Below are 20,905 nucleotides of genomic sequence, written 5' to 3'. Positions count from 1 at the left end.
AAAACTGTCTGTGATGGACTAGGCAGTGGAGTCATCCCATTCAGGGTTTCATCTCTGGCAGTGGCTGTCAGCAAATGCCTGAGGAAGGAGAGCACACCTGCAGCCTGGCTCCTCTGCTCTCACCCACACAGCATCCACATCAGTGTAGATTGGCCCCAGAAGTGTGTTCCTTCCCTCTATTAGTTTAATTGCTTTTGAACCTCTTTATGATTTTAGCACCTGTAATACCCTGTAATTATCTGTTCCACAGTTTAATAGTGAATGTGTGAAAAAAACACTGCCCTTTGCCTTTTCTTAAATTGCATAAATTAATTTAGTGCACCGTCCCAAACCCTCCTGTGCTGAGAAGCAGCAGATAATTGCTCCCTATTAACTTTTTCTGTGTTGTTCATAACTTTCCTCTGCGACATCCCACCTCAGCCATCTCTTTCCCAAACAGATTGCACACCAGCCTATTTAATCTCTCCCTACTCCGAGGCTGTCTCTACATCTCTATAGATCCAGCAGCCTTTTCCTCTCCTGTATGCCTCTCCTACACTGCTATGTGTCTCACATTTAATACCTCCCTACTTGGCTTCTAGTCTGAGTTGTATCAGTTGAATTGCATAAAGTCAGCTCTGTGTAATACATGTAAGAAAAACTGTTCTAAAATCATGCTTTGATGTTACTTCAGAGGTATCTTTGGACTGGAGATCAAACCAAGGCACTAAATAGGGCCCCAGTGTGAATACATGCATTTCCATAGAGCAGTACTTAGGTGTCTCTTACAGCAGACAGTTCCACAATTCCTGTCTCAGATAAATCCGAGACACACAAGGTGCGAATGAAACGAGAGCAGGACCCTTGAAAAAAAAGTATTTTTTTCTCTTTATATGACAAAATACAGTTTTGTCCTTCATTCACTGCTCACTACCATGGGTTAGGAACAGACATTGATGTTGCAAGATCAGGTAAACCAGGATCTGTGTAACCAGGAGCAAGTTACAGGATTGCCCATGGAGCAGGAATGGGGAGTGGCACCTAAATTGCTCTTACAGGAACTAACTTTCAAGGTAGGCTTATGAGGATTTGTACTAACTATACTTGAAACATTTGCTTATACCTAAAGATAATCCAGATTTTGATCATATAAACCAACTGACCCTTGGCACCCATGTTTTAATTTAGAGAGGATTTACACCTCTTGTGCTGCCCACTGAGAAGATGCTCTCAGGTTGTTCCTGTGCTACATTTGTGGAGCAGCACTGTGAGAAATGCTGCCCACAGGCACAAGTGTTTGCAGACCAAGCCCAGAAAATGGGTGGGTTTTGTTTGTGTGTGTGGTTAAAGAGGCACATGTGCAGGGGCCCAGGGAACAATGGCAAAATGTGTAATGTGGGATGTTGAGGAATGAAACTAAAGTTGAGGAAAATCCTTATTCAGAACAGGCTCAGACTTCATGTTTCTGTTGCTTTTATTCATGAGTAAAGATAATTCAATCTAAAGATGCACTAGAAGTTAGGTCAGATCTACAGAATTCATGCAGCTTTGATGGAACTGTCTATGATGTGTCAGCTGGCCCAGATACCAAAAATATGTTTAAACTGCAAGGAAGGAGTTTTTCTTTGTTTCTTTTAGTCTACAGCTGTGTGCTTAAATGTACAAACCAACAGCTCCCCAACCTCTCTCTGTATTAGCTTCCCAGCCAACCTGCTTTAGAGGAATGATTGGGCTTGCTGTGATTATGTCAAAGTTATGATAAGTAAATTACAAGGTGCATGTTACCTTTTATTTTTACCAAATAAGAAACCTGCAACTGATTGGTAATTGCCACACCAACTACGTTTTTGCTGCCTTAAAGGTGGTTAAATAATACATTGTCTTTTCTTGTGGATAATAGAAACATTCTATACAGCAATATTCCTTCACCTAAAGATCTGTCTCATGGGGACCACCAGTGAAAGTTGTACTTCATGGTGGAGGTCTGGCTGGGTAGGACATCAGCCACCAGTGCTAATAGTTCTCTGCTGAGAAAATCACTCCAAAAATGTAAATGTAAAAGAAGATGCATTTCAGATAATCCTAGAAAATGAGGGAGGAATAAACAAGGCAGCTGGGACTCAGTGGCATTTTCTGATTTGTGTAGGTCCTGTTCCCCTCTTGTTACCAGCATGTGTGCAAACAGTGGCCATGCATTTTGCACTGATTAGCCTGACGGTTTGAAAGATTAGCTTGGTTTGACGTGGAACGGTGGATGCAATTAGGAAAATAGGACCATATGTTATAAGGACCTTAGCTGGATAATGAGAATGGAGGGAGATGAAAAGTGTGTTCCAAAGTCTCAGTGAAGTGATTCATTTAACAAACAGAGGCTGTCAAATCTCAACTGACTAGACAGAAGGGCTGTTGCATGTAGTTATTACTGCAGAGGATTTGCAAAACACGATGAGCAAATGGCAGATAATTTCAGAAAGCAAAGACAAATAAGTTAACAAAGACAAAGTCATCAAGAGTGTGCTTGAACTGAAAACAGCATTGTCATGGGCTCTCTTTAGCTACAACACTTAAGAGTTCTAAATAACACGTTTAAGGAGAGTGAAAACCTGCAAGATGAAGGTAATTTATAAATAGTTTGGAAAATGAAGGTCAAACTGATCTGAAATTTGCATACCAATTTTTCTAGTGAGTTAAGTCTTTCTTACTCAAGATGTGTGATCCTGCTTGTCAGACACACCAAGAAGGCTTCTTCCCTTTCCTTTTCTTGACAACATTTCTTGCAATGTGCAAAAACTGCCAGGAAACCCAAAAAGCAACGTGGTCAGGAACAGTTAGAAAAACTTGTCTTCAGAACCCATCTGATCTGAAGCATTTTTTCCCTTTTATTTATCTATGATATCACTTTATCACCTTGTCATACAGGACCATGCTTCCTCTTTCCACAAAATCAGGGATGGCAGCTGTATGTAGGTGCCTTTGTGAGCTGCACATTCTGTAAACCTCTGGTCATACTTTCTGCTCTTCTCAGCCCCTTTGGGTTGAGCTCCACAACTTTTTCTGATTTACAGCACCCTTGACTGGGTGCTTTTAACCATCCTGTATTTGTGATGCTGATTATTGCTGTTTAAATAGGAAATTTGTTCTTAATGAATATTTCCTCCTTTATTTTTCTTTTCAGATCAACTCCACCACTCAAGATCATCCTGATTTTTTAAAACTTGTTCTCATATTCCAGTGTGTTTGCAGTTCCCTTCTGTTTCATGTTAAGTGTAAATTTTATAAGTCTGTGCTCTGATCTCCACTGGTTACTAATAAAACCTGTCCTTGCACAAATCTGAGGATGCAGCAGCTCTCTCAGGAGCTGCTTGCCAGGTCCTCACCTTCTGACACTTCAGCCCCTCCTACCTTCCTTCTCAGTGGGTGTTTGCTGTCAGTTTTTAACTCTCCATCCTAACAAGCTCATTTATGTTGTGTTAGTGTAAGAAAAGTGTGTGGAAATAGCACAAGTCTTTTACTGTGATATAGGAAAATAGTTGAAACAACTCACAATGAAGAAATTTGTCACAATAACATCACAGTTCTTGATGAACTTCTATTGGTTATTACCCATTTCCCTATTGTCTTCTGGATACTTGCAATGACTTCATTTAACTATTTGTTCTAATATTTTTCTAGTAAGAGAGGTTAAATTGACTGGTTTGTAAACCTCTGGCTCTTCTTTTGTGCTTTGGTTTGGTTTAGGTTTTTATCTCCCCAGGGACTCGTGGGGTTTTATGTCTTAAAATCTTTGACATTTTCCAGTCTTCCTTTTACTCACCCATCTGCAATGCATTTTAGCTGACAGGCTTGAAGTCCGACAGAGCGACCCGTCATAAAAGATTGTGTTGTGAAACCTTTTCCAAAGGTGCACAATAGATTTACAAATGTTTCTCAAAATCTACATGCTTCATTTTTCAAAACATCAAGAAAAAGCCCCGCTGGGAGCAGAGAAACACAAACACTTGAGAGAACAGATGAAACCCACAGAAAATACTGGTTTGTTGCAGTATTAACCTGCTTATCTTACCAAAGGTTATCAAACACTTTAAAGAGACCTTTTCCCTTCTCTGAATGATTATATTTTTTTTTTCTCCTGTGTTGCTTTCATTCATCTTACACACAGAGATGTCAGGATTTTTTCTAATTGTTGCCTAATTAAAAACAAAACAAAAAAGAAATTACCTCTAATAAAATAATGACACCTACTTGAGGCCATCAGCTCTCCCAGCTAATCATTAGTCCCAAGGAAATGAGACAGGCTTGATTGTTATTACTGAAATATATTGCTAATGTAATTTAGAGCTTCCTAGAAACAGATTTCTTGACTGTATTCTCATCCTCCTGGTCCACCTAAGAAACTGTGCATGAATTTATCCACATACAAATTAAAAGATTATTGCAATAAACAAACTTAGGCTGTTACTCAGAAAAGCAAGATAGTGAGAATTTAAACCACCAATGGAAATAGCAAATTTAATTTTAAGATATGTTTGGGGCCATATGAAAGTTTTTTTTTCTAAATAGAATGGCTGTCCAGAGGAGGGGGACAAGTTGTGAAAGCACCATGGCGGAGCCTTCTCTTTGTTCTACCTCAGGTTCCAGCTGTGTTGTCTTCATGTGTCTGACAGTTTGTGAGCAGACCCTCTCAATTTTTTACAATGTTTAAATTTTTTTCATCATGTAGATCTTAATTGCTGAATCATGTTAGTGTGGACAGTTTTAAAAAAGTAGTTATATAATGATATTGAGAACAGTTAATTATAAAATTCATTGGGGCATTTATCCATCATTACTGAGATGCAGAAAGAATTTAATACCAGTCAATGACACTCTTTATATTTGAATGGCTGTTGAACTTTGAGAGTTTGGTCTATAATGGAATAAGAATTAATTAAGAAAAACATACATGTCAACCAATTCAGAAATTTTTTCAATGCTTTAGAGGTGGTGCAGGCTCGTAAATTTCTCCCCATTTACAGAGGAGAGTATTAATAGTGCTCTGGAAAGACAGGAACACCAAAACTTCCTCTTTTTTATATTATGAGCCTAGATTCAACACTGAATTATTTGAGACCTGATAAGTTCTTTAGTTTGAAACTCTGTAAGAGAAAAGCAGACAGCCCTGTCTCAAGTTTCACTTTAAACAAACACTCCATGAGTAACTGAGACTGTAACGTCCTGTAAAAATGACAAAAAAGATACAGCAAACCATGATATGGAAATGTTTTATTTCAGCCTTCTGAGTGATTAGGAGGTGCCTCTGTCTTCCCAGAGCTTTATTTTGTCAAGCTGGCAATAAATCTAAAGAGATAAGAATTTAACAGATGGGTTGTGAAATTGCTAATGTATGAACTGTACCTCTGGTGGACTCTGTGCCCTTTCTTTCATGACTGTCACCTCTTAAATATATGTGACAGCAATAACCCTGAGTTTGGCCTGTGTTTTGCAGCTGGAAGTGCTGTGCTAAGAACAAGCTTCACAGCTTGGTGGAAACCCTGACCTCGCTGTCATCCATGGTTATGTGCTCAGCAACTTCACCAGCTCTCACTCTTAAACAGAATAAAAAGGAAAAAAAAAGGCAAATTACTGAAAACCTCTCAAAACTCTTTTTGGTCTCTGGACAGTAATTTCCAATGCATTATTGGATTCCAGGACAGCCTGTGTGGGAGCAGCCCAGTCTCCCAGAAGGTGTCCCTGCACATGGCAGGGGGTTGGACTGGATGACCTTGGAAAGGTCCCTTCCAACCCAAACCATTCCATGATTCTATAGTTTAGGTTTTTAAGATGTGCCCCGTTGTCCCTCTTGTACTGGTGCACCAGGACAATGCTGAGGTTTTAGTGCAACCCACAGGTGACCACTTCGAGCCAGCAGCACAGCATGACTGTCCCAAATCTTTATCCTGCCAGGGTTAACCAGAGCAAAGGTACATCCTGCATCTGTTTAGCTTCAAAAGTTGCACTTTTCTCCCAGCAGTGTGCTTACACCGGCATAATTGCCTCCATAAACAACAGCGCTGCGTTGACAAGGTCCAAGGATTCCCACAAAAATTGGTTTTGCTGTATCCTTGATGTATTTCATATGCTGTAGTTCTTTTATTATTTTTCTTCTCTCCAGAACGATAGCTTTCAGGTTTTTATGATACATATTTGATGATGTTGGCTGATTAGTTTGAACTTCTGTGGCTGGTGTTTCCATGGATGTGCAATGGAGCTGGTGCCTCTCCTGTGCTCCTCCTCCACAAACAGCAGCGATGTTTGGCTACCAGGCCACCAAATGAGGAAAGGAAAGTGCCAGCCAGGATAACCTTCATATTGCAACAGCAAGACTGTGAGTATGAGATCACATCATGGTTGAATGGAACAGGCTTACTGGTGATTAGCAGTTGGGAAATAAGGAAAACACCTGGTTTTGTGAAAAAATCCTAGTTTTAATCTAAAATAAAGCACAAGTTATCATTGCTAAACTGTCTTAAATCAGTATTTCTTGTACATTATAGAAAAGTAACTTTAAAAATGTTGCTGTGTCTGTGTTCTCACAGGCAGCTCACAGGGTGGAGGGCAGGAGGAGCAGCTGTGCTCCCTTGGTGTGAACACCCCTGCAGCAGAATTTCCACTTCATTGCTGTTTTTCATGAGCCCCATTGCAAACTTCTGACCCAAACCACTCTGAAGTTAAAGGAAATTATTCTATGGGCTTCACTGTACCTTGCTGCTGACCCTAGCAGAAAACCAGGAAGGTTTGGAGGAAGGATGTGGGGTTTTTGGTACATTGAAGCAGGCATCATTATACTTGGTTTATTTATTTTGTTGCTTTGCTATCAGGTTAGAAACTGATACGCCATGCTGTCCATAGGGCCCCAATGAAAACACCTCAGAGAAATTTTGTTTTGATGGACAGAGTAATTGCTGAATGCTCCAGGCTACTGGTGTACCCAGCACCTAGATCACGTGTGAGGCAGGGGATCTTTGCACAGCACAGTCCCATTTGTAATTAGTCAGTGACGGGGTATTGTTTTCTGCCTTTCTCGTATGTACAGAGTGATTTCTGCCTCGCTGATGACTGTAAACATCATTCTAAGTACTACTTTATGATCCCTGTAGGAATAACAATGTAAACAGCATAATTATGTTCACCTTTGAGGCATATCTAGAAACTTTGTTCTTCCAGAAGAGTGATAACAGAAATGAGTACTGTTGACAAGGTAAACAGAGAGCCACCACAACCTGCTTGTTACAGACAGCTAATGCTTGAGGGAACTACACATTCAACACCATAAAAAAATTAATAAATAAAAAAAAAAGTGTTATATAGTTATCTTGAGATTTATTCATAAATGTATTACTACACAGGAAAAAATATTGAAAGCAATACATTTTGAGATCTTTCTTCTGAAAGAAGCATGAATACTTACTACTAGTACACCATATTTCTCTGGGTAATTATTGTGAGTTCCATAGATCATATGCAAATTTGTGTCTATTTTTACCCACATTTCACAGTGCTGGCAGGGTTCCTCTGGGGTCAATCTGTACTTGAAAGACACTCACTATCTTCAGACTTCAGCCTTTCTTTGTTTGAGCAGTGTATAGCAAAGTGCCATGCTTTAGAATCCCGGGTTGTTAGCTCTTCACAGGGAGGAAACCTCAGGAATATTTCCTATCTCTTGGACTCTTCAGTGTAGCACAATTACATAGTTTTTCACTGCAGGTCTTTTCAAGGGGTTTTGATACTGAAGATAAACATGCAGCTATGATTAGGAGTCACAGAGCATAATTTAACCATTTCCTTTAGATTTACCTACCATGAAACAGAAAAACCTGGGGTGGGGAAAGGAAAAATGTCTACAATTCTGGGAAAATTCTCTACAGATTTCTCATTTTCTATACCAAGACTGAGCATTTTTGGAATTCTGTCTGGAGACACTGAAAGGCTCCTGAGTCCTTGCACACAGCATTCATTCCACTGCTCATCTCCCTCCTCCACATCTCAGAGTTCCTCTGAACAGCAGAGGCTGCAAAAGCTCCTTCCTCCAGCTCAAGCCTCCTGCAAGTTGACAGGTTTCTGAAGCTGTCCTTTTCTTCTCTGACTTTTGGGAGAGAAGCTAACATTTGTCCTCTTTTTTCACATGTGAGTCTGTCCCAGCCTGCAAACCCAGGTGCTTTGAAAAACAAATATTGTATGGACTGGTTTCTCAGTGTTTTGCAGTAAGGTATCATCCTGGTTTGAACAGAGATCCTCATCTCTTCATGACCCTCCAATTCTGTGTTAATTTGGGTTAATTGCACAGGTGGCACGTTCCTGTTGACAGGCCTGAGAATGAATGCTGGATACTGAACACACAGGGGCATTCATGATACCCTAGTTTCACAGCACTGAAGACAGTTTCATAACTTAAGACAAATTCTACAAATAGATGCACCTGCTTATCTGCAGATGGAGAATATAAAGTGTGTTATTACTGTGAAACTTCTGAATGCAATTTATGTGTTTGCCTTACTCATAAATTATATTCGCAGGTTTGGAGTAAACATCTCCGGCTTCCCACTGCAGAGAAAATTATTCTCAGCTTTTAAATACTGCTTTTCAGCAGATTAGTCCTGCCTGTAAGACATCATAAGGTAATAAAGGTACATTTTCCACCTAACTGCATTTGGGGACGGCAAATACCTAACGATAACAATAACAACAATTTTTGGCATTATTATAGCAGTGTTGATCCAAAGATCTCCAAATGCTTTCCAATAAGTAATTAATTAGGCCTCACAGCACCCTGGAGAGTTAATTACAAATTATCAAGCATAATCACAAAGTGCTTCCATTGAAACTATTCTTGTACTCTTTCCAGAGGAAAACAAAATATGCTGGCTATAGTGCTGTGACCTTTCTCTCCCCTACTTACATTTTGAAAATAATTAGATGAGAATTTGGATATATTCTGTTTTAGGGAAAGCTAATATGATCACTGCTGACCACAAAACTCATCACAATTTTCTTTTTCTTCAGTGAGATGATACTTTATAATCTTGCTCTGTTCCATAAATCAACAGCAGCGACAACAACAACAACAAAAGAAAAACTGCTAAGTATTCCAGTGGAATTCCAGAGAGATTCTAAATTGTGGCTGTCCATCTGTTCTTCTTTCACAAGGGTGGTGATTTTGAGGATGTTTGATCCAGGGTTTAGTTCTTACACAGCAAGAAGAGGAGGGCAAGCCTGTGCTGCCTCCATTCCTTCTGGGAAGCTCTGCTAATCCAAATAGGATAATTTGGGTCAGAGAATGCATTTGTCAGACTATGTTGAGTCCCAGAGAATAGCAGGAGAGAACAGCAGTATTTCATCTCATGTTTTCAAAGTGGCCCACAGTATATGAATTTAAACACTTATGGGGGGTGAGCTGCTCTGGGCTGGCCTTCTTAGGAAATTAAATTCCAGCTCTTGGCAAAATAGGAATAAAAATGGGAGGAGGCGAAGAGGGAAAAAGATTGAAATCTAAAAAAGTGGCCTCAACCAGCATCCTGGATTTTCACAAATGGCAAGATGAGATACAGCTTTTGCCCATCAGAGACCTGTGATTTAACCTTCATCTCATATAATCATAGCAGTAATTAAACCCCCTTTTACTTATGCTAGGTTATGTCTTTTATTGCACCATAGTTATTGACTTGCTTTTGATATAAGATGAAACCAGTTTACTTGAGTAATTATCTGAGGGCAGAGTTCTCTCTCTTTTCACATACCAATTTTTGAAAAGAAATGAAAGAAGAAACTAATAATGCTCTTGTTTACAAGAATAAATCTCATGGACAATTTGCCATCTGAAAAAAATTCCAATATTTTAGCAGTGAAAATATGGTACTTGTTCATGTTCATAGGAAATATGTACAAGAATCATACAGAAGTATTAAAGGCTACTCTGCTTAATATGTGAAATTAACAGTGAAGATGATTTTTGTCCCTCTAGCATAAAAGTCTAAAAGCAGTGGCAAAAAAAACCTGGCACTTTAGAAGCTGATTGGAAGTTTCTCTTCCCTACTTGCTGTTGGAGTGGGATGCATGTGTAAGCAGTAATATTTAAACATGCATGTGACACACCAGAGCAGTACAGTGCACGACCTACCTTCCCCCCCCTTTTTTTTCTTAAATTCTAGAGGGAAGTCATTAATAAGAAAATAACAGGTTTATGAAATTTCATAAGGGCTTATTCACCAGAGGGAATTACCCACCTAGTAAATTTATAGACAATAAAAATAACTTTAGGAAAATAATTGAGGACTCTGTGTTGTAAGTATGTGTTTATGGTTGATTTTGTGCCACTGCTTTATCCCATCAGAGAGGACAGCTAATTTCCTGAAAGTATTAATTTATTAAACATCCACTGGTCTCATTGTACTCTGTTTTCATATCTGCACATATCCCAGTGAAGTCAACAGCTTTCATCCAGACATGAAAGATAATTTGATCCAAAAAGTGATTCCAAAGCATAATAGAAATGAGTGCTATCTGTATCCACAGTTTTTTAAGAGTAATCAAACTAATGAGAAAGGGTGCAGTCTGAATTCAGTTTGATTAAAGCTCTAAACATTGATTGGGTCTAGAAGATAATTTAGAGGCAGGGACAGAGAAGTTTAGTGCTGGTGAAGGAATAAAGAGAAGGAGAAAGCCCTAGGAAAAAGCTGGGCTGATACAATTACATAAGGGAACAGGGTTGATGATATGTGCTGTGAAATGCCCATGTGCAAATAAGCACAGTAACTGCTCAAGCACTCTGTTTCTCAAACAAAAGAAGATACATGGTAAGAAATGAGGATTTGTAATTGCTCTGTGGGACAGAATTGAAGTGAGGAGTCTCCTTACAAGCACAAGAAGCCCTGGCTGTTCAACAACCCTTACCAGCACAGATTCATCCATCTCCTGGAAATGGATGCTTGATTGGCAGCCCTTCCCTTCGAAGTATTGAGTGAGGAAAATCTGTCTGCTCACCTGTTTGTGCAACTCTGCAAGAGCTGCATGGGGAGAACAAGGCTGATTTATCCCCTGTTCTGGGACACAGCAGCTCTATGTTTATTGCCAATGGATGGGGCCCATTAGAGCACCTTGAACAAAGGTTTCTGGTTTATGTTTACCATGCCTTTTCATAAGGCTTTTAATTTTCATAATATTTTCCTACATCAGAGATGGGCTGAGGCTTGATATATTTATGGGAAGTTTAGATGTTGAATTCTCCTCTAATAATCGTGTTTAAAAAACCACTACAGTGAGTCAATACAGTGTTAATCTTTTGCCAGAAAATTTCCTAATTTTCTTGTAGAATTAAAGTCCCTCTTCTTCATTTTCCTGTAATTTATCAGACAAAAAGGGGCAATTATGAGTAATAATACAATTCATATTCAATAAAAAGCAAAATATCTACTGTGGGAACTCAAAAAGGATGCTAAAATCTCATACTGCATTTCCTTGCAATTTAATGAAACTAAAAATTGCAGATCCTTTCAAGAAGAAATAAAAATAATGTTTACCAAGTAACACTCTTACTTTGTTTTAAAAAATATCCATCAGCAGCATAAGTTTAGGTGAAGCTATTTAGATGCTACCCATCATTACAAGGCTGAACTTAAATCCAAATGGAGTCTACCTCTCTTTTAGCTGCTCCAGATATGAATGTCCCCATCTTACTCAGAACACACAGGCAGCTGGCCAAGGGGAATACAGAGAGGTCCAGGCAGGTCCCCAAGGTGGAAGTGCCAAAACAAGAGAGGGAGATGTGGGATGGCTGGAAAAGGAGCACCCCTTTCCAAAGAACGGTCCCAAAATATCTTTTTTTGGGACTAAAGACACAGAGTAAAGCAAAACCTGAATAAGGTAAAAAAATCTCAGCTCCAGCAACCCAGAAGGTTGAATAGTAAAAGTCAGTGAACTGACACAATTTGGGTCATGGTAATTTTAGATTTTTTTAATCATTTAACAATGAAAATACAGATCCATGAAAAACATGGTTTTTTCAGCCAAATCTATGTAAACCTAGACTTCTTCAGTCTTTTTTTTTTCTGTACTCCTATTTTTGTGGAGGATGTTTTTTTTTCTTTTCTGTGACTGTTTTAAGGCACCCTTTTAATATTAAGCCTTCTTTTGCTCCAGGAGTGATGCTGCCAAGGAAAGAGGATGGTCTAGTGATGTTTTCCACAGTGGGACTCGTCCTGGGAAAGGTGGTGACGATGCTCAGCAAGTTTTACTCTGTGCAAACTCATGGACAGCAGCAGAAAGGACAAACAGATTGGTCAGTGTGTTCCTCTGTCCATGTCTGTCCTGTGTTTTCTCCCTGGCTCCTCATGTGAATCCCAAACCACACAGGACCAGCTTTCAGCAAAGTTCTGTATAAAAAGGATAATATGAGCTCATTAAAAGTTCATCCAGGGAGCACAGGCTATTGATTGGTTTTAAGAGCAGAAAATCTGAAGGATGGTAGCTGTGCCAGAAGAAGCTTCATGTGTGTAACAGCCACGGCTGAGTCTTTCCCTGGGCATGACCCTGTCCAGACAGAGGTAGAAAGGTGCAACTCAGAGCAGGGTTTTTCTCCACTGGGCTTGAGGGACAGCAGAAGGCATTTCTTTCTTTCACTTCTGCTTTCTGTGGGGGCAGGAATGCTGGGTATTTCTGGACATGGTGTTTGTCAGTGGTGATTGAAACCTGGATAATGGGAAATATTGCTCTTTTTTCTCAACGGTTCTTTCCCAAATACTTCACATGGTCAAAGATAGATGGAAAAAAAGGAAGTTGGCCTTGCTGTTAATGTAATTATATGGGAAGAAAGGTAATCAGCTGTTTTCATGCACTCTGATAATGAACTACAAGCTGTGAGAAATCTGCTTGCATAATAATAAGAAAGATGCACAATAAACACTGAGTGTGATTAATTATCCGAGTACATTTGTATCCAATCTAGCATCAAAGAGTGACATGATCAGTATATTTGGTCTGTCTGGAGCCTGGAACAGAAGTATGAATGAAAGAAGCTCAAGTGCATTCTGGCAAATGCTACACTTAATGTATTTGGTTTAGAATAGAAAGCCTTGGAGGTAATTAGTAAATGAAGTCCTGATAGCAGCATGTGCATGACTGCCATTATTGTTAATGGTGAACATGTGCTTAGCACCCTGAGCTCTCTACCAAAAACTTTATTGAAGTAGTTGCAAAAAGATGTCCAAAATGCTGCAGAGCCTGGAGTAAAACAGACTGCTAATGTCAACTAACGTGTGCAATAAAGAGACTACACTGATTGGGTGATGTTTTTCAGAATCTCATCTTTAGAGAATAATTACTAATCTTGAAGACTCAGTCAGCAGACACCACACTATACAGAGCACAACCTGCTCTGTGATATAACAAAATAAAATACCTTCTTACGAGTCAGACTCCTACAGCCATAAATCTGGTGAGAGAATAGGCTTCAGTCATTGCTCAGAGCAGCAGCATATTGATGCATTCTTGTCTCTCTACTTTACATGCAGTCAAAGCCTAAAATTCCTCATCCTTTGATTCCTGCTTAGTGCTATGGACAAATCTTTTGAAAATCTAAACATGCTGTTGAAGAAGGGCAAAACTAAGAAAGGACAGAGATCAGACGAAAAATTTTGACATCTCAGGGGAAGTTCAAGAAAGTTTTGCAATAATAAATAACTGTAGGATGAGACATATTACATATCTGTGTTAATTTGCCTGGCTTTAAAAGGATGTGGGGTTTTTTTAAGACTTCTGATGTCATCTCTTGTCGAAAAATAAATGATGATTGTCACTGCTTAGACAGTGGCAATTAATCTGTGATTTATTCTGCCACCTTAGGAGTCTCCAAGCTGCTTCCCTGTCCTGCCAGGGGCTCACTCCCTCAGTCCACATCCCCACAGTCCGGTGCTCAGATGGACAGCTCTCTGAAACTCAATGTGGTAACCATGGTGAACAGGCACCTGAGGCAAGTTACAACCATTATTCTGTATCCTTGAAAACAAAACCCTAGAGAAACTGTTTATTGGGTTTTACTGAAAACAGAAAGCAGCATAAAGAAGTTGGGATAAGGGAAGAATTATAACCAGAATGGCTTTGTAATGGAGCATTCGATACTTGGGAGCATGGGCAAAAAAAGCCCTGGTGGCTGTTTCTATTTATTTTCCCAGAACTTACTATTTCAGAGTTATTCCTTATGATCAATACCAGCTTCAAGACCCACAGAGTAAATCCAGATCACTGCTGCTCAAAGTCTTGTTAAATGGTTGGGTGGTGTTTTCTTCTGGCTGTTCCTCAGCATGCAAGCCAGGTTCTGTGGGAGCTGCAGCAGGGAGAAGAATGATAAATGCAGGGAAGAGCTGGGGCTTTGCACGCTGCTGGATGGGAGAAAGACAAAGGGAAAGCACAGGGACAGGAATTTGGTTGTGTGTGGGTGTAATGATTGTGTGCCACAAAGATGTAGTTGAATGTTTAGTGAAGGAATAAAGGTATAGAATGTATCTTCACAGAATAAGCAGACAAAGACTTTGCATAAAGTTCACATCCCTGTGAACATCTACTTGCTACTTCTGTGCAGCAATATGCACTAGAGTGAAACAGCAGAGAGCAGGATGTGGTTTGTGAGTGCTCTCAAGTCTCACCTCTGTGTCTTTGAAATAGATGCTCTCATGGAATAGGCTGCATGTCCACCCCATGTGAGACTACCTAAAAGCTGCCTGAAGTACCTGACATGACTGAGTCAAGATATTTCCACATTAAAAAGTTGAAATTTTCTCTAAATGAAAACATTGTTACACAGTTATGGAATCAGCAGTCTCTTTATGCACAAGAGGAAAGAAGTAGTTCTCTGGAGCAAGAAAAAGCTCTACATGATGCTTAACAGCTGCTCATCATCCCTGCAGGTGACATGCATAAAGAAATGTAAATACTGCCAGAAAATACTCATCTGAAGCACACACACACACACAGTGTACACAGACTGGGCTCACAAAGGGAAATATTTACCGAAAGCAGGAAGAGACTCTATAACTCATGTGAGTTCAGCACATTGTCATTCAAAGAAAAGGTCTTTCTTTTAGTTGGGAGATGAATATTTTAACAATGAAGATTCACCCTATACTTATTTGACACTTCTGTGCATGTACCTTATTATTCATGGTTTATTAAACTGGTTAAAGTGGTCAACAGGCACTGCAAATGCCTTTACTTTAATGTTGCATGTCACATTAGAAATGGCTGGATAAACTTGTCTAAGACATTTAGCAGTGTGAAGTGCAACCCTAAAACTCAAGTAAATGGGTTTTTAATAGCAGTTGATGTGTTATGACTATGCTGTGCCATAAATGTTATGTATACTATTTTTGAGGTATTTACACATTGCTGAATTCCATCTACCAGTACTGCTGTGTTTATTAAATTATATAAACAAACATTAGAATAAAAGTAACAGTCAAGTGTAAAGTGGCCCCTCAGATCTGCACAGCAGAAACCAGTTTGGATATCCCAGTGCTCTTAAGTTTCCAGGGCTCTCCCTGAAAGCAGTAAGATCAAAACTACAGCTCAAAGGAGCAGTCGAGGTGTTGGCATGTTTATCTGAGTCCTGTTGAGATGGAAATCCAGAACAGCAGATTTGCTTGTTTCGATACATTCTCAGTGAAATCAGATAACGTAGAACTTAAAAGTGTTAAGGCCAATTTTTTGAAGGATGCAAAACTCCTTGTGCTGGGGCATTTCAGTAGGTCTAAGCCTGTTTACAAGCAATATGAGAGCCATATCTGGAGTGAGAATTCTATGTTTAAGCTAAGGTTATCTAACTGTTCCCATAAGCAACCTCTAATTTTCAGCCGTTTATAACTCTCCACACTTATGTTTGCTTCTGGCTACATAATTTAAGCCACATTACTTTGATTTAATCTCCTGCTATGAGAGCTTGTTATTTGTCAGCAGATCCTCTTGTACCAGAGGTGCTTTTTGCTGACTTTGCAATCACAACTTCCCTAAAGGGGAAATCCTTGAAAACCTCTGTGTGTCCCCAGCTTTGCAGAGAGTTGTTGCAGAGCTTTGCATGAGGCATGCACGGTCCATACTTCCACTGCTCCTACTGGGGGGTGACAGCCTGCTCAAATTTCTAGTGGAAGGTATCCCTGCCCTTGGCAGGAGTTTGGAACAAGATGATCTTTAAGGTCCCTTCCAACCCAAACTATTCTATGACTCTGTTTAGGTCTCCAGCTGCTGGAGCTGTCATATCTCTTTGCATTTGGGGGTTTCTGTCACAACAAGGCTCAAGCTGGTGACAAAATGCCATCTCATCCTTGGTTTTAGCTGTGCAGGTGCCAGAAGCAGGCAGGGGATCAGAAAACATATCTGGCTCAAATGACGAAAGGTAAGGACTGAGAAGGATGGAAAGGAGGGAAATGAAGGAGTGGGACCAAATTAGATGATAGGAAATGGGTGGGATGTGAGCTGAAAGCAAAATCAAGGAAGCTGATGAGAACATTAGGAGCCATAAAGATGAAAGGATAGGAGTGATGATGGTGCTAAAGGGGGAGTTTGAATCAATGCAAGGATACTTCTCCAAGCAGCAGTGGGGCAGGAGATGGGGGAAATAGCAGGAAACAGAAGGAGTTGGGGGAAAGGGAACTGAAGATGAGGAGTGAGTTAGATCCACATAATAACCTGAGCCAGCTGACCACCAGCATGCCCAGCTCAGCCATGTTTGTTGGAAAGATCATTTACTACCCCAGGCACTGCTAGTGAGGGCCCTTCTGGTAAAATATGAGCCTGTGCCTGTATCTTGTGTCCAGCTGTGCTGTGGGCTGTAAAGCAAGTGCACAAAGAGGACACTGCAGTTCATGACTCCTTTAGTGTTTAGCAGTCACTCTAAACATGCTCTGGGGACACACAAGCACACTCCTGAAGAAGGGTGGTCACAGGCTGTCCTTCTCAGATGTGTCCCAGTGGCTGTGTGCCTGTGCTTTTATGTGCTTGCAGTGAAGAAGAAGAACCTGAGTGATTTTGTTCTGGAATGGACGTGTTGGGAAAATGGGCTTCTCTGTGCTAAGCCTGCAGTCAGCCTTGGCAGGATGCTGCTGCTGGGGAAGCAGCCTGGGACAAAGAAAAGAGCCCTCCAGGTATCACCCATGGGGTAGCAAGACCTGTTTCCCCCCTGGCTGTCAGTGAGGGCAGGAGGGATGTTGGTGGACAGTGTTTGGAAACTTCTCCCTTTTTTATTTTCATGCCAGCAGGGATTGGGAGGTGCTGAAATCACCAGAATCCCCAATCTGCACACAAGGTGGTGTGTTGTGCATCAGGTGGCTCAGATGGAGAGGGTTTGTGCCTGGAATTGGGAGTGTCCAAGCTGCTCTTGCATAAATGAGAAAACAGGTCTCCTTGCCAGAGCAGAAGGTAATCATTTTTATGCTTTTATATACTGTAAAACCTCTTATGGCATTGACTACAGTCTGACCTTCCTTAAATGAATATTTCAGCTCAACAGCATGTAGTATTTCCAGCCTGGGAGGAGACCCATTGAAAAATTAATATTAGAGCATTTCAACACCAGCCACAGCTCTGTTTAGCTCCAAATTATATGATTCTTGAATTAGCTACTGTCTGCTTTCAGTAGTTTTCCATTACAAAGGGTCAGGCACCAGAGGAAATAGTTTTCTAAACCAGAAAGGAATATTAAATGACACAGCTGATAAGTATGAACAGTGGTGCAGAAGATTTATTGAGTAATGTGTTAGGTTGATAAATGATAACATTTATTTGCAATTTGAAGATGTGACCCAAATGACACTCATTAGCTCAGCTTGTGTAGAACCGATTAGTTTTGTAAATGCATTATTTGTCTGGTGCTATTGGAAAGAGAGTCTGTTTTAATTGATTGGAAATCTGTTTTATTTCAGTGAATATTATGTATTCTGTTTTCAATTGTATTCTGTTTTTTCCATCCTGAATGTCAGGGATATTACAGTCTATTACTTGAGCAGTGGAGTGCTAGAGTGCTGCAGTGAGTGCATTAATCCATACATAGAGGGGTTGTAATAAGGCAAGATTTCTGTTACCCACTGGGATTCTTAGGAGTGCTCTGGGAGGGAAATGAGGATGCAGCTGGCTCACACAAGTTGCCCTCCTTCTGCTTGAACAACATATGTTCAGCTTCCCAATAAGGGTCATGGATTTCAAAGCATGGTTCCAATTACATGGAGCTTTTTGCCTGTGCCCATCACCAGTGCCAGGCAAGGACACTGAGAAAATGTCTCGTGCTCTCTTCTGGACCCCAACTGTAAAGTGTAGGGGTTTGGAGAACCTGAGAATAAATGTTTGTGTTTTGGTCTTTGCTGCGAAACTCCAGTGGATGTTAAACAATTACAATTTTCCATAGGTCTTTCTGTCCCAGAAAATGGAATAGCAACTGGTGCCTTTGCTTTAGGAAAGTTCAAAAAGCCTAAAGAAAGTTATAGCATTTCTGAAGTTGTGTCTGTGTAATATTCTGAATTAGGTGAGAGCCTTGAAATGTATTTTATGGAGAAACACTGGCCTGTAGAAATCAGGAAAATGTTTTTTTCCACAAAGATATTGATGTGAAACTCTTCAGAGAGGAAGGCCTGCATGTTATTGAAGTATTTCATTCCATCCTTTTCTAAACCCACTTATATGTTTTCTGAAGGCTGGAAATGAGTTTTGTTTTGGTACTTTGCTCTCCCTTACTGCAGTGTAAACACAAGAAAATCAAAACTGAAATGAAACTTGAGAAAAACAAAAGTTTTGATGGACCCGTGAGAACTCCATCAGCCTCACAGCTCCTCTGTAATGGGGAGTGAGATCTCAGCCCTCACTCACTCCTGGCAGCCACAAATGTCCCAGACTGAAAAAATTTGGTTGCAACCAGAAAACTATTTCTTGCCTGTTTGTCACAAACCTTTATCATCGATAGTTGTTTAACTTAGTTTCAGATAATTCCTGCTTCTTTCAAATAAGCTATTATTTAGTGGAGAGAGGAGACAAAAATGAAAGCCATCCATTTGTTTCAATAGGTGCTTTGTTTATTATACTGCTAGGGTAGATGGTAATATTTCCTAAATCTCAAAAAAAAAGCTCCAAAAAAAAGCTGGCATTTTTTTTCCTGGTGCCCAGGTTTTCTAGAACACCACAAACTAATTTTAGAGCGAGGAAAGTCTGCAAACACCCACGGCACAAGAAGTAAGTGATTGGAGTCAATGGCTCCTGAGAAGTTCTGGTGAAAGGTGGAAATGCAGTTCTGGCTGGCTGTTGTTCCAGAACAAGCACTTCCTTCCTAAAAAAGATGCATTTCCCTCATGAGAAGAATTTTCCCTTCCTAGAAAGTATTGAGATTTAAATAATTTTCCTGGGCAGAGGTGATGTCCTCTGTTTGGAGGTGACTCATGTCCTTGTGCTGCCATTCCTCCATCTTTCAAGACCATCCCTCACCATGGGGTTGTGCAGACAGATGCTTTAGGTTTCCATTGTATGAGTCTTTTGATGCACTCCTGGGAAAAAGGACCTTTCCTTGTACATCCCTGTTTTCTGTCCTGGGTATCAGTCTGATGGTTCCTTCAGGGAAGGCATTTTTCATCCTGAGCAGAACCTCCAGCTAAAAAGTATTTCCTGACATATTTCATTGCTCAGACAGTGTTTTCTACCAAAAAATGGTTCAGCTATGATAAATTATTCTCCACTAATGGCAATTCATCAAAAAAATTCCTGAGTGTGGTGGGTACAAGGCCGTTTGTTTGTTTGTTTGTTTGAGCAGTCGGCGCTCGGGGCTGGGTGATGGCGATCGCTCTGCTCGAGGCAGGACAGCACAACTCCTGCTGTGACCAAGGCAGCCTGGGCATGCACGGGGCTCCTGCATCCTTCTCATGTGCAACAAATACAGGAGCAGCCTGCTTTTTCACAGAAATACCTTTCTAAAACCGCACTGTAACTTTCTTTGGCTATTTGTTTGCTTCAGTAGCGGTTTCAGAGCCATCCTGGGCTGAGATATTAACATTGTTCTGTCTCTTCATATTCTCACATTATTCTTTTTACATCTTCTTTCCCTGGGTATGACTTTTATTTCCTTCAAAAGCCACATCTTTCTTCGTGTAGTTGTGTGCTACTAAAACCATGGAGCTCTTGGATAGACCTGTGCTATGGCACATGCTGCAAAAGGCAGCTCAGTGGAACTCTGTGGGCTTTCCACACTTTCTGATATAAATACTGGCACCAGGGTTTGTGCCAAAGCTTTGCTCAAGTAAAGCATGAGAGGACAAAACACACATAATCTTGGGAAATCTGGCCAGCACTGCCATCTCCAGGGTGGGCTGCCTAAACTGCATCTCTTGGTTTTGCTCCTGAAGCAAAGAGAGGCTGTAAGTCCATCTCTGCCCTGGCAATTTTCATCGGTGTGGGAGATCCGTGTGAAAAGCACAGCACAAGATGATACTTAAATAACATTTTAATAATCAGCATACAAATGTGTTTAATCTGGATTTAAATTTCCTGGAACAGGTTTTTTTTTTTTGTCTGCTATTTTAACCAAACACATCATGCAGACAGATCTTTGGAGCAGAAAACGAGAGGACGAGAACGTAAACCTGCTCACAAGTACAGAGCTGCTACTTGCACCTCCATAATGATATTATCCCTTTTGTTGTTCACACATTATCATGTGCAGTGCAAAATAAATATGCATGGTAGAGCTGTTAATGAATATCACTTGGATCCAGCTTCAGGAATAGATCTTAGGCATTCTTTGGAGGATGTGAGGAAGTGTAGCTCTGTGCTTATACGATCAGCCAGACTTGAGAAAATGAAGACGATGATGGCATTTTTTTTCCTGATAATTATCATTTTTATCTAGTTCTAGTCTGATAATATTAAAAAATAT

The sequence above is a fragment of the Aphelocoma coerulescens genome, chromosome 7 (genome assembly GCF_041296385.1).
Source record: "Aphelocoma coerulescens isolate FSJ_1873_10779 chromosome 7, UR_Acoe_1.0, whole genome shotgun sequence".
NCBI classification, from domain to species: domain Eukaryota; kingdom Metazoa; phylum Chordata; class Aves; order Passeriformes; family Corvidae; genus Aphelocoma; species Aphelocoma coerulescens.
This window is presented reverse-complemented; position numbering follows the sequence as displayed.